General features: G+C 36.7%; 1 long non-coding RNA gene across 1 annotated transcript; it reads right to left on the bottom strand.

Annotated features, from left to right (window-relative positions):
• Window positions 1-4,885: 4,885 nt before the first annotated feature.
• Window positions 4,886-10,827, bottom strand: LOC131148745 (uncharacterized). The gene is made up of 2 exons (XR_009135060.1): window positions 10,543-10,827; window positions 4,886-5,047 (listed from the first exon to the last, which is right to left on the bottom strand). It is a non-coding gene; the product is annotated as an uncharacterized LOC131148745 (long non-coding RNA).
• Window positions 10,828-11,093: the final 266 nt, after the last annotated feature.

Raw genomic sequence — 11,093 nt, 5'->3', positions numbered from 1 at the left:
CGTAGGAAATCCCTCATTCTATATGCACAGCTTATTATGGCCACCCTTATGAAGAAAAAGCTTGATTTAGGTAATCCTGATGAGCACATTCCGATTGGTGAGGTTACCACAAAGAAGACATGGGGCAAAGCTTGAGCTTAGTCACTATAGCGATATTGAAGGTGCATAAGTGAGCACCCTTTGAAGGTGCCTCGGGGTTGGAATTACAGGTACCATAATTCATTTATAACATCAAGGATGAGCCCCCACGATTACCCATGCCTCCTCCTCGCTAAGCCCCGAAGAAGAAAAGGAGAACGACAGATGCAACCTTTATGTCCACAGCAGCACCTCCCCCACCAACATCCCCCTCTAGGCCTTAGGCAGGGGATGACCTGAGACATCTATGCCATGATGTTGAGCTCCTTGCTTCTGCGGCGGCAGCGACACGACTGGAGATGAGCCAGGGTTTTCAAGCAATCTTCGAGATTCTCCGTATCAGCTTCCCACAAGCAGGTGAGTCAGTTATCCTTCTAGGATTCATTAATGCGTCTGAACCAAATGCAGCCCCAGCTCCCACTCTTACACCCTCTACCTCCCCGTTGCATCCCCCATCTCCCGCAGCTCCACCAATAGTGCATTCGCCAGCCCATCAATTTCCTACCCAGTAGGCCACTTCACCGGCTAGTCCAGAGATTATAATTGAGATTGACCCCCCCCCCTAGCGAGAGGGACGAGGAGGCTTTTTCTGCTACATCCCCAACCCAAGTTGCCATCACGAGCGAAGCCTGGTTCCCCCACACAAATTCTTGAGGACGCTGGTCATACAGAGTTTGACATTCAGCCCTACCTCCTTCGACATCTGCCCTGCCGGTCCCAACTATAACCGCTGCTCTAATTCTCCCAATAGATTTACCCCGGTTATTCGTCCCTCTTCAAGTCCAACCAACCCCATCATCTGGCTATATAGTCGATCTAGGACTGTTTCTCCACCATCCACTTCGTCCGCCTCGCCAGTAGCACTTAAGCCAGCTTCACAAATGTCTAGTCATGTGCCATCTTTGGCTCTAGTTTCACCGATTTATGTTTTGATGGAGGAAGGGGCCGCTATAAGTACACATTTTGATAAGGCCCACCAGTCTGCGATGGGCACTCCATCTGAGGTAACGCTTCAGATCATAAGGTCAGCATGTTAACTGAGGAGGATTAGGTAGGGACTAAAGCCAGTTTTCAGGACTTTGGATGACCTGTTTGTCTATATAGCTTGTTTCCTTTTGTTTTAGTTTGTTTTATTTTCCGATAATTCACCATGTTTTTGTTGGCTGTACTCACTTTGTAATGCTCTTTTCTACAATGTACTACCATGAGTATTAATGAAATTACATGATGTTTTGACTAAACCCTTGGTGCTTTGATGTATGTCTTGCATGCATGTTGGCGTGGATTATATGTATTTGATGCAGGTACACTACTTGTTATTCATTGATCCATGTCATGCCCGCTCCCATTCCTAGGTGTTGTCCTTTCTTTCCACACTTCAATGAGGACACTGAAGTTCTAAGTTGGGGGTAGGGGGTAGCATACTACATGGCACATTTCATGCACAAAAATGACTAATTGTGAACATTTTCTAGTGAACTTTATCTGTCCCATGCCATGTTAACATATATTATACCCTCTACATACGCCTATATAATCTAGATGTTGCATGTATAGGCTTCTCAGTTATATGATCTTATTATACTGACTAACAATGTAGTGAGTCATTTGTTTGCAGTTTCATATAACATGGCCGATGTACTTGTGACACTTTGTGTGGATTGACTAGTGGTTCGTTTGAGTTAATATAGTTGTATAAACTCTTGTATTCGCATGGTACTTCATAAGGCTAAAAATACACTTACAAGTGATTTGTAGCACGTAGGGTTCTTTGAGAGTACTGAGAGAACAACTGTGGCGACTATAACACCTTGTGAGGTACCGTTGAGCCATTCGTTCATTTCTTGAATTATTGACGTCAAACTCTAAGTTTATAAACCTCAACTTTCCTTCTATTTGTTGGATTTCCTTTGCCCAACTAGTATTTGTTTTTGCATTTTCTAGCCTAGAGGTGACATCTAGTTGGGAGATACAAACCTAGATTTTGTAGCTTACTCAAGATGTGAAGATTAAGCCACCCTTAGAGAAAGACTTATTCCATGGACTCCTATTTGAGCTAAATTTTCATTGGAGATATGAAGACAATATAAGAGTTTAATGATTGTCTTAGCTGACCATGAAAAGAAATATAACGAAAAGAATGAGCAAACGAAATGAAAAATAAATGTACTTGCTCCAAACAAATGTAAAAAGGTCAAGTTAAGGACACGACACCACAATTCTACATGTATGAAGAGTCTTCAGCTGACCAATGCACGTGGTATATTCACGCTTAGTCTATGAATAAATCGATCTAGGGTGGTCTTGATTGAATATGGCAAGTAAGTGAGAAGATGTTAGGGTGAAGGACCCAACACGTCATTATAGGCTGGGTTCCTTTCCTATGAGACTAGTCCACTCCATATTCATGGCGTTAGTTCTTCAAATATATGGGATGATTGATCATGACACTATTCCCCACATATGAGAGTGAACCTATTTTCTTGAGTGATTTTGAGGGACTAAACCAGTGAGGCTAAGTCAAGACGATCGTTCTGCAGGTGTCCAAGGGCACTCTGAGTGAGACAAATCATACACCTTAGACATGCCTTAAGAAGTGTCCTATCCATACCTGAATTTACATGCTAATATTAACTTCGAACTACAATCATTGGTTGATTCTCTGTGAGTTGTGTCTTAAGATGGTTGTGCATTGTTGAGACTTGCATGAGTGAATTGTTGCAGAGTGTGTGTATAATAGAGTCATGTATAAAGGAATTTGTATGTAATAAGGTGATATATCTGTATGTAGAATGGTATGATTGTATTGCATGTGTTTCATTTAATGTTTATTGGAATTGGTGTTTATGGGTATTGCCCTGGAAATACTCACGAGAATACAACTTGTCAACTAGGGTCAACCTAGGGGTTTCAAGCCTTATTGTATATGGTAAATGTAATCGTGTTTCCCACAAAAAAGGAGGTAGGTAGGATTTTCTTAATTTTCTTAGTTTTTTCTTTGCTTGAGGACTAGCAAAGTGTAAGTTGGGAGTTGTGATGAGTCCCTAAAATGCATGATTTTAGACCTTCATTTACCTTTGTTTATCTTCATTTTTGTATATAACCCTTTGTTATCATATTTTAGAGTTATGCAAGGTTTGTTCGTGTTTCAGGGAAAAAGAGTTAAAAACCATGAAGTTAGGCATTACAAGAAGACAAGGGAATATTTGGGACACTCAAAGCTCAAGTCATATGTTTAGCCAAGTCCTTAGAGCTTCAGTACATTTAAGAAAGAAATATCTTGTTCGACCATGTGGAGAGACTAGCTACCAACATGGGCGACCAAGGCAATAAATGCAGCCTCCAAGGTTCAAGCCTGAAATAGAACAACTGCAAGGTTCAACCAAGTCCTCGAAACAGTGACCCTCTGGGGCGACTAGGTCCATAGGCTAAAGCTGTCTAAAGTTAGAACTACCGAGAGCCTTGACCAAATGCTCGACTAGAGAGACCATTATGGGCGACGAAGTTGAGTTCCTAAGATCTCATGAAGCTCTAGATCCTACAAATCTCGACCATCTACTCGACCAACAAGACCCAACTATGAGACTATGTTGAGAAGAGCTGAATTCAAATCCCTACTATCCTAGGAGCTCTGACCAGGGCGCAATCGAGGAAGAACATGGATGCAACCTAATCGAAACTGATAATCTGCATCGCAAGATACTTGCAGAAGTTGCCATTTCTGAATTCCAAATCTCGTAAACCCTAATGGGTATGTATAGTAGCTTCAACAATGAGCTTAAGGTTCCTCTTTGGCCTCTTTTAGGTTTGTGACAGACTTAAGATGTCATTGAGAACCATTGTAGATTAGTTAGAGTAGATTTCAATTCTTGTTCTGGTTTTTGCAAGATGTGTTCAATGGCTTGTGACAACCGGCAACACTCATGCTTTCCACGTAGATTAGATGATCATTCAATTGAACCTCCAGTCGTTAGTGACAGACGATTTGAATATAAAGGATTGATCTTTTTACATGCTTTCTCTTTACTACTTTCATCTTTACATGCTTTCACTTAATTGCTTTCCTTTACTGCTTTCCTTTACAGCTTGATTGTGATGAATACGTGGTAGATAGGATTGCACTTCTATAGCTTCAGTCGGGTACACATGTTGGGCTACAGTCTCCCACAGAGGTTCTCGTGATCGTTGTGATAGAGTATACTCTGGTTCCCGATCGTGCTTCGGACGGTTGGTGCACCTTTACTACCCTATGCCATTGAATGGCTCCTTGGACTATTTAGCCGAGTTATAGTTAGTTTAATTCGGTAAACTCACTGAACTTAGATTACACACACAACATCCTAGGTCGGATTCATGATTGAGCACTACTTTGTAGGAGTAGAGTTAAGTTAGATTTACATGCTTTCCAATAGTTGATAGAACACACATTGAAAAATACCATCTTTTTACTTTTCTTTTACACAAGGCTACAATAAATTACTTTGGAAGTGGTTTGATAATTGCGCTTTAAGTCCATGAGGATCGACGCCCAACTTCCCAACTTTCTACTGAACTTAGGATTGTTAGGTAGTATAAATATTATTTTTGGTAGTTAAGGACCCAAACCTTGGCGACCCTACCACTAACCTCATATGTGGTGAGGTTGATGGTGAAAATAAATTTTGAGAATTAATAGTATATATATTCATGTATCCAAAAACTAATTTATTAAAAAAAAAAAAAAAAAGGTAAACAATTATAATCGTACCCACGTTGTTGGTGTGGGTGGGCAAATCACCCTAAGTCTCCCCAATTGATGGTGACCTCTCAATCTGTGTTGCCTCTAGCTATATCGTAACCACATCATCGGCCTGAGTAGTAGTGTCAATGGGCATACGCCTCATGCATCTATGACCTCCTAGTGCCATGTCTACATTATAGACAACACTGAATAAGATAAATTTATATTAAATGGAATTATAGTAAATTTATTTCAGTCATTTATACAAATCAAATATATGAAATCTAATATGACAGCATAAATACGTACCTATGAACTGTAGTTTGATAGAATACATGAAATGATTACAAATCCTCAATATCTGTATCATCATCACTTTCTAGTATCTCTTCCTCGTCAGTACAGTAATCCACCATTGTTTCATCTTCTGCATCACTATCTTCATAGTTGATGAAATCAACATGTACCTCATCAACTTGAATTTGATTAGTACCTACTTATTCTACTACGATACTAACCCTATTCAATGGTATAGGATCAACTTCTTCCCTTTCAGCATCATTGTTACCAAACGAGGCCACATATGAATCATATTGAGTTGTTACACCGACATATGGCTCACCTTGTTGGAAAGCATCCTTAATTATATTCTTCTTCCCATCTTCAACTTCTATTATATTATACAAACTTTTTGGATTTATTTTTTGTGCCACATGTCAATCACCCTTCAATTTTTGTGTCCTTAGGATAAAATAATCGTTTTGCCTGCGTTGCTAGCACAAAAGGGTAATCTTGTTACCATTTCCTATTAAAATTGAAACTAGTAAACTAGATATTTGCGTTTATCCCACTTTTATTGCTAATATCCCATCAATCACATTTTAACAAGTGGACGAGTCTATTTGCTCCATAGCTTAGATCAATAATGTCATTTAAGATACAAAAATAGTCAATACCCTCATCACCTTATGTGTCTGGCACGACAACACCACTATTTTGGGTTCTTCTATGCAGCTCAAGAGACTTCGTTTGAAACCATAAGCCATTAATAATGCAACCGGTGTAGTGGTTAACTCTTTAATCACGGCCATAAGCTAATGCGTACAAATCTTTACCTATCGTAGGTTCTTTATTATAATACATGAATTTCATCCAATAAAAATAAGTTTAGAAGAGTTAACAATTACTGAAATTTTAATTATTATCAAATTCATACTAAAGTTGTTATTACACATGTCCCAAACCACTTGACAAATTCTTTCTTATGTCTTTCTTCAATATTTTTTCCATTTTCCTTTTCAATTTTAACTTTATGTTTACCGTATGCAACAATAATATATGTTAATGTAGGCTAAGAACGTATGCATATATACAATACAAAGTATGGATTAAGAAACCACGTACTCGATATATGGAACAACTTCATGACAATTATTGAGCATGTAAAAATACACCTTTGTCGGCTCCTAAATATTAATGAAATCATATACCCGCCCACCCAATGGTTGGACATTTGATCTAAATACGGAGTTGATGGGTTCTAGGTCTTCATCATTACTATTTATGCCTGCATTTCTCTATGCCTCAATTATTGAGCCTTTCGGTTTGACCTTATAGCGCACATATCTCTTTAAAGTAGACAATAACTTTTGAATTTTACATAAGATTATGACGTCTATGAATAGAGCAAGTAAATCATGAGGAAACTGTTGTATGATATAAATTATCTCTCAATTGTATACATCCAACGATATTACATTGATCTTGTAATTATAACCTCCCATAGTAAATAGATAGCTAGGTGGACCATATCACTGAAGAATATTGGTGGAAATATTTTCTCAAGTTTACATAGTATGATTACAATATCCTTCTCTAACCATTCAAGTGCATTTAATTTCAATTTTTTTTAGCACAAGTCCTAGAAAAAAATTCCCAACTCAATCAACATTAAGTAAACATCGTCAATCAAGTATCTATGAAGGAAAATTGGTAGAACCCTTTGAAGAAGGACATGATAGTTATGAGTTTTCTTCCTTGTGCTTATGCATCGAGATATGTTAGAGGCATATCCATCAGGGAACTTCACTAATTTCAACCATTCAAAGAAACTTTTTTTTTTTTCATCCTTTGACAATGTGTAAAACATTGATGGCATGAGAAGCTTGTCCCCATCATGAATGAGGGGCAACTCAGGTCATATTCTCATATAGTCCATATCTAGGTGAGCATTTGCATTTTCCTTTGTTTTTCCATTTATATCCAATAATGTCTCAATCACATTCTCACAATGTTCTTCTCAATGTGCATAACATCAAAATTGTGGCGTAGTGAAAAAAACATGTAGTATGGAAACTCAAAAAAGATAATTTTCTTTGTCCACTTTAACTCAATCTCAGTGCGTTTCCAATTTCTACTATTCAATGCTTTCGCAAATTTCGCATTTTTTATAACCTTTAACTTCTCTAATATCTTTTGCCTACTTAGTCATTTTGGTTGCAACCTTCGTTCGAAGTTTTCATTAAGACTTCTATTACAATGAGTCCTCCAAGATTATCTATTTGGTAGAAAACTATGATGACACATAAAGCATTACTTTCATCCATGCTTCAAGGATAAGAACACAACATCCTTATTACACACAGGGCATGCAAAGTATCCTTTTGTGCTCCACCCCAATAGATTGTCATAAGCAAGGAAATCATTAAACGTCAACAAAACTACAGCACACAACCAAAATGTTTTACAAATTTCTATATCAAATGTTTCTACTCCTTTTTCCCATAGTTATTTCAACTCATCAATTAACGGACTCAGGTGAACATCAATCTCATTACCAGGTACCTTCGGTCCAAGAATAAGTAAATACATGTAAATGAATAGTTCTTTCATACATCGCTAAGGTGGCAATTGTATAGCATCATCGTAGCTGGCCACATAATATACAGGTTGTTCATGTTACTAAAAGGATTGAAACCATATGAATCAAGACAAATTTTGATGTTGCAAGGATCACTGGAAAGCAATAGATGCATTTCGTCAAACTCAACCTAAGCTTGCGAATCCACTGGATGGTTAAGGATGTTTTCCTCTTAAAGACATTTCTTTTTATGTCATCTCATATCTGCAACAGTCTTTGTGGACATGTATAATCTTTGAAGTCTCAGTATCAATAGACAATATCGAAAAATATTTCGAGGGATATTTTTACCTTTCTTGTGATTAGTTTTATACGTTGGTTCACCATATTCTGGATACTCATTTGCATTTCAAAATTCACCAAAAAAGAGTACACAATCATACCTACAGGTATGTATTGGAGTGTAAACAAGACCCAAATCATGCATGTATGTCTTCGCCTTATAAAATGACTTTGGAAATGTTTCACCGTAAGGAAATGCCGCCTTATTTAACCTAAAATTCATGTTGAATGCACTTTGAGTTTGACGATGCATTGTTCCTTAATGAAGCAACTTTATCAATAACTATAATTTTGAGAATTGTTTACAATTTGGATAAAGTGGCACCAGTTCATCCCTCACAAGATTATAAAATGGTTTACCAAGTTGACTTAACTAACTAGGATCACAAGGTATGCTACTTGCTGAACTAGAATCAAATACAATCTGGGATACATTGCCATCCTTAGTATCCACTGTGTTTCCCCTTTGCAAGTCACCAAACATTTCGATTAATCCATCCTAACATGTATCACCACCTCATATATTCGCCCCCTCATATTCATTTTCATCATCTTCCCTCATAATTTTATAATCTTCACTTTGAAACACCCATCTTGTGTAGTTTTTGTCCATTCCATAGTCTATAAATGTTTTCCAACCAAATCAATGTGTCAAAATATTATGTTTTGGATTTGTCAGCACGAGGACACACAATCTCTATGAAATCATGCACCTTTTTTACATATTCTGGCAAAAATCTATCTCAAGCCTTCTTCTAACTGTTATCTATGTTCATTAGCCTATAACATGTTCAAAAAATTATTTTGATTATATTTCATAATGTTTATGAGGCATGCATCATATATCTTAAAATCAACCACCTTTTTTTTAGGGTAAGGATCCTATCCCATTCATGAATGAAGCATTTACATTGCAGTTAATCGCCTAAATTCCTTGATTATACTCATTCTAAATTTTGGAAGCATCTCCTTATGGTTCTCCAAGTACATGAGAAGGGGGAAGTGAACATGTTACTAGTTTTTCACTAACAATTTGTCACGATACCCCACTATGCACCCGGAGAACATAAGAAAAGACACTATCAAAATATGCAATGAAAATGAAAAAAGCGTGAACAATGACAACAATGTAAATACACATTCCTAAATAGTCCACACAATGGACAATTCAAGAATGGTTAAAATTCAAACATTACTAATCATAAATGAAACAAATAATTAAAATATTAATTAATCATTAATGTAGATAGTATGATTAACAATTAATTCAATATTAATTGATTTGTCTCATATTTTTTATATGACATATGAATGTATAGTAACAATTCTTGAACGATTCTAAGTTTTAATGAACACATGCATATAATGAATGGATGCTTTGATGAAAACCTTATTATAAATATAACTTACACTATCATAATATAAGAAGAAAAATCCATTTTTCATTTGAAACCATTCGGGAACATTCATTCATTCATTCATTCATCAAATAGAAGGTTTATTTTAAAATTAGGTACAATGACCCCAACAATTTCTCCTTCATTCAATATTCAATCTCTTCAAAATTAGAAGTTCCAAAAAGAAAAAGAAATCATGATTCCCTTCAAAAATCATTCAGGATTTAAAACATATGACTCACTCAAAGGAATCACTAGCTATTTGCAAAAATCTTGTTTTATCTTAGAAGAATAATCGTTCTCATTCCTAAAAAATTGTCTCAAACATTTTATTTGAATAAAATCATCCCAAATCAGTCAACTATTTGGTTTTAGTTCCACAAAAATAGTCGGTTGCTACACCAAACTTAGCTTGCACATTTCAGTAACATGTAAGAGCTTACTCCTTCAATCATGGATTAGCTTAAATCCCAAACAAAAATGAAAATAATCCATCTACATAAGATATTAATTTTTCTTAATAACAAGATCATATTTTCCAAGAGAAACAATCAATTATGCTTATTTTTCTTAGAAGTTTACAAAGTATTAATGGCCTCAATTGGCCGGCCTTAATTGAATCTTTGGGAGAATTAATAGTTGGACTTGCAAATATATGTCATATATAGGAAGGCTCCATCTTACCAAATTGGTGCTTCTAAGCATTCAAGCCAATTAAGGCTCCACTCCTTGTCTACCTAAATATGTTACTTTCTATGGCATGACAATAACAAGAAAACTACTGACTGCAAAGTTAAATGGTCAAATGTCTGCAACCTGTCTTTAAAAAGGGGCTTGAACGTTTACTATATATTAAAACAAAATGATGCCAATACTCTGAAAATGCTATAGCAAATATTAACTAGAAAAAAATTCTTGCGGGTCTTATGAATTCTTGCTTTGAACCTAAAGAAAATATGGATCCACCAATGTGCCCTTCCACATGGAAATTAATTCTAAAAGCTAGAGCCATATAATATCCTTGTGTCAAGCATGAAATTGAGAATGGAAAAGTCTCTTGTTTGAGTAGTGAGTACTGAACTTACGGATGCTTGCTGCTATTTCTGTACAGGCGGCTACGGTAGACGGCTGGGGCAGGAAGCTAGGGCAAGCGGCTGCGGCAAGCGGTTGGGGCAAGTGGCTGGAGCTGGGGCAGGCGGTAGGCGACTAGGGCAGGCAGCAGGTGGCTCGGCGGCAAGCAGCTGGCCGACAGCAACCAAGCAACGGCGGGCAGCTCTCTGGAGAATTGCACACAACAGCAGGACGGGATGCGAGCGCGAGAGAGACATGGGATTAGAGATGCGCGAGATTTTGGGGAGGGGAAGAACAGGGATTTTTGGGAAAGTTTTTTATGATAGTTTAAAAACCGTCATTAATATATTTTAATTATAAATTTTGTAAAAATTAATGTTAACTAATTGGTCGCAAAAAAAAAAAAAATTGTCACTAAAAATACATGGTAATGATGGTACCTTTAATTATAATTTCTTTTAGAAAAATTTAAGTTAATTAATAGTGATAAAAAAAAAAAAAAAAAGGCCCAAGATTTAAATATTACACGAATATATTGGGGATAAACACTTTAACCTATTAGCGA

The sequence above is a fragment of the Malania oleifera genome, chromosome 2 (assembly GCF_029873635.1).
Source record: "Malania oleifera isolate guangnan ecotype guangnan chromosome 2, ASM2987363v1, whole genome shotgun sequence".
In the NCBI taxonomy this organism is placed as follows: domain Eukaryota; kingdom Viridiplantae; phylum Streptophyta; class Magnoliopsida; order Santalales; family Ximeniaceae; genus Malania; species Malania oleifera.
This window is presented reverse-complemented; position numbering and strand designations above follow the sequence as displayed.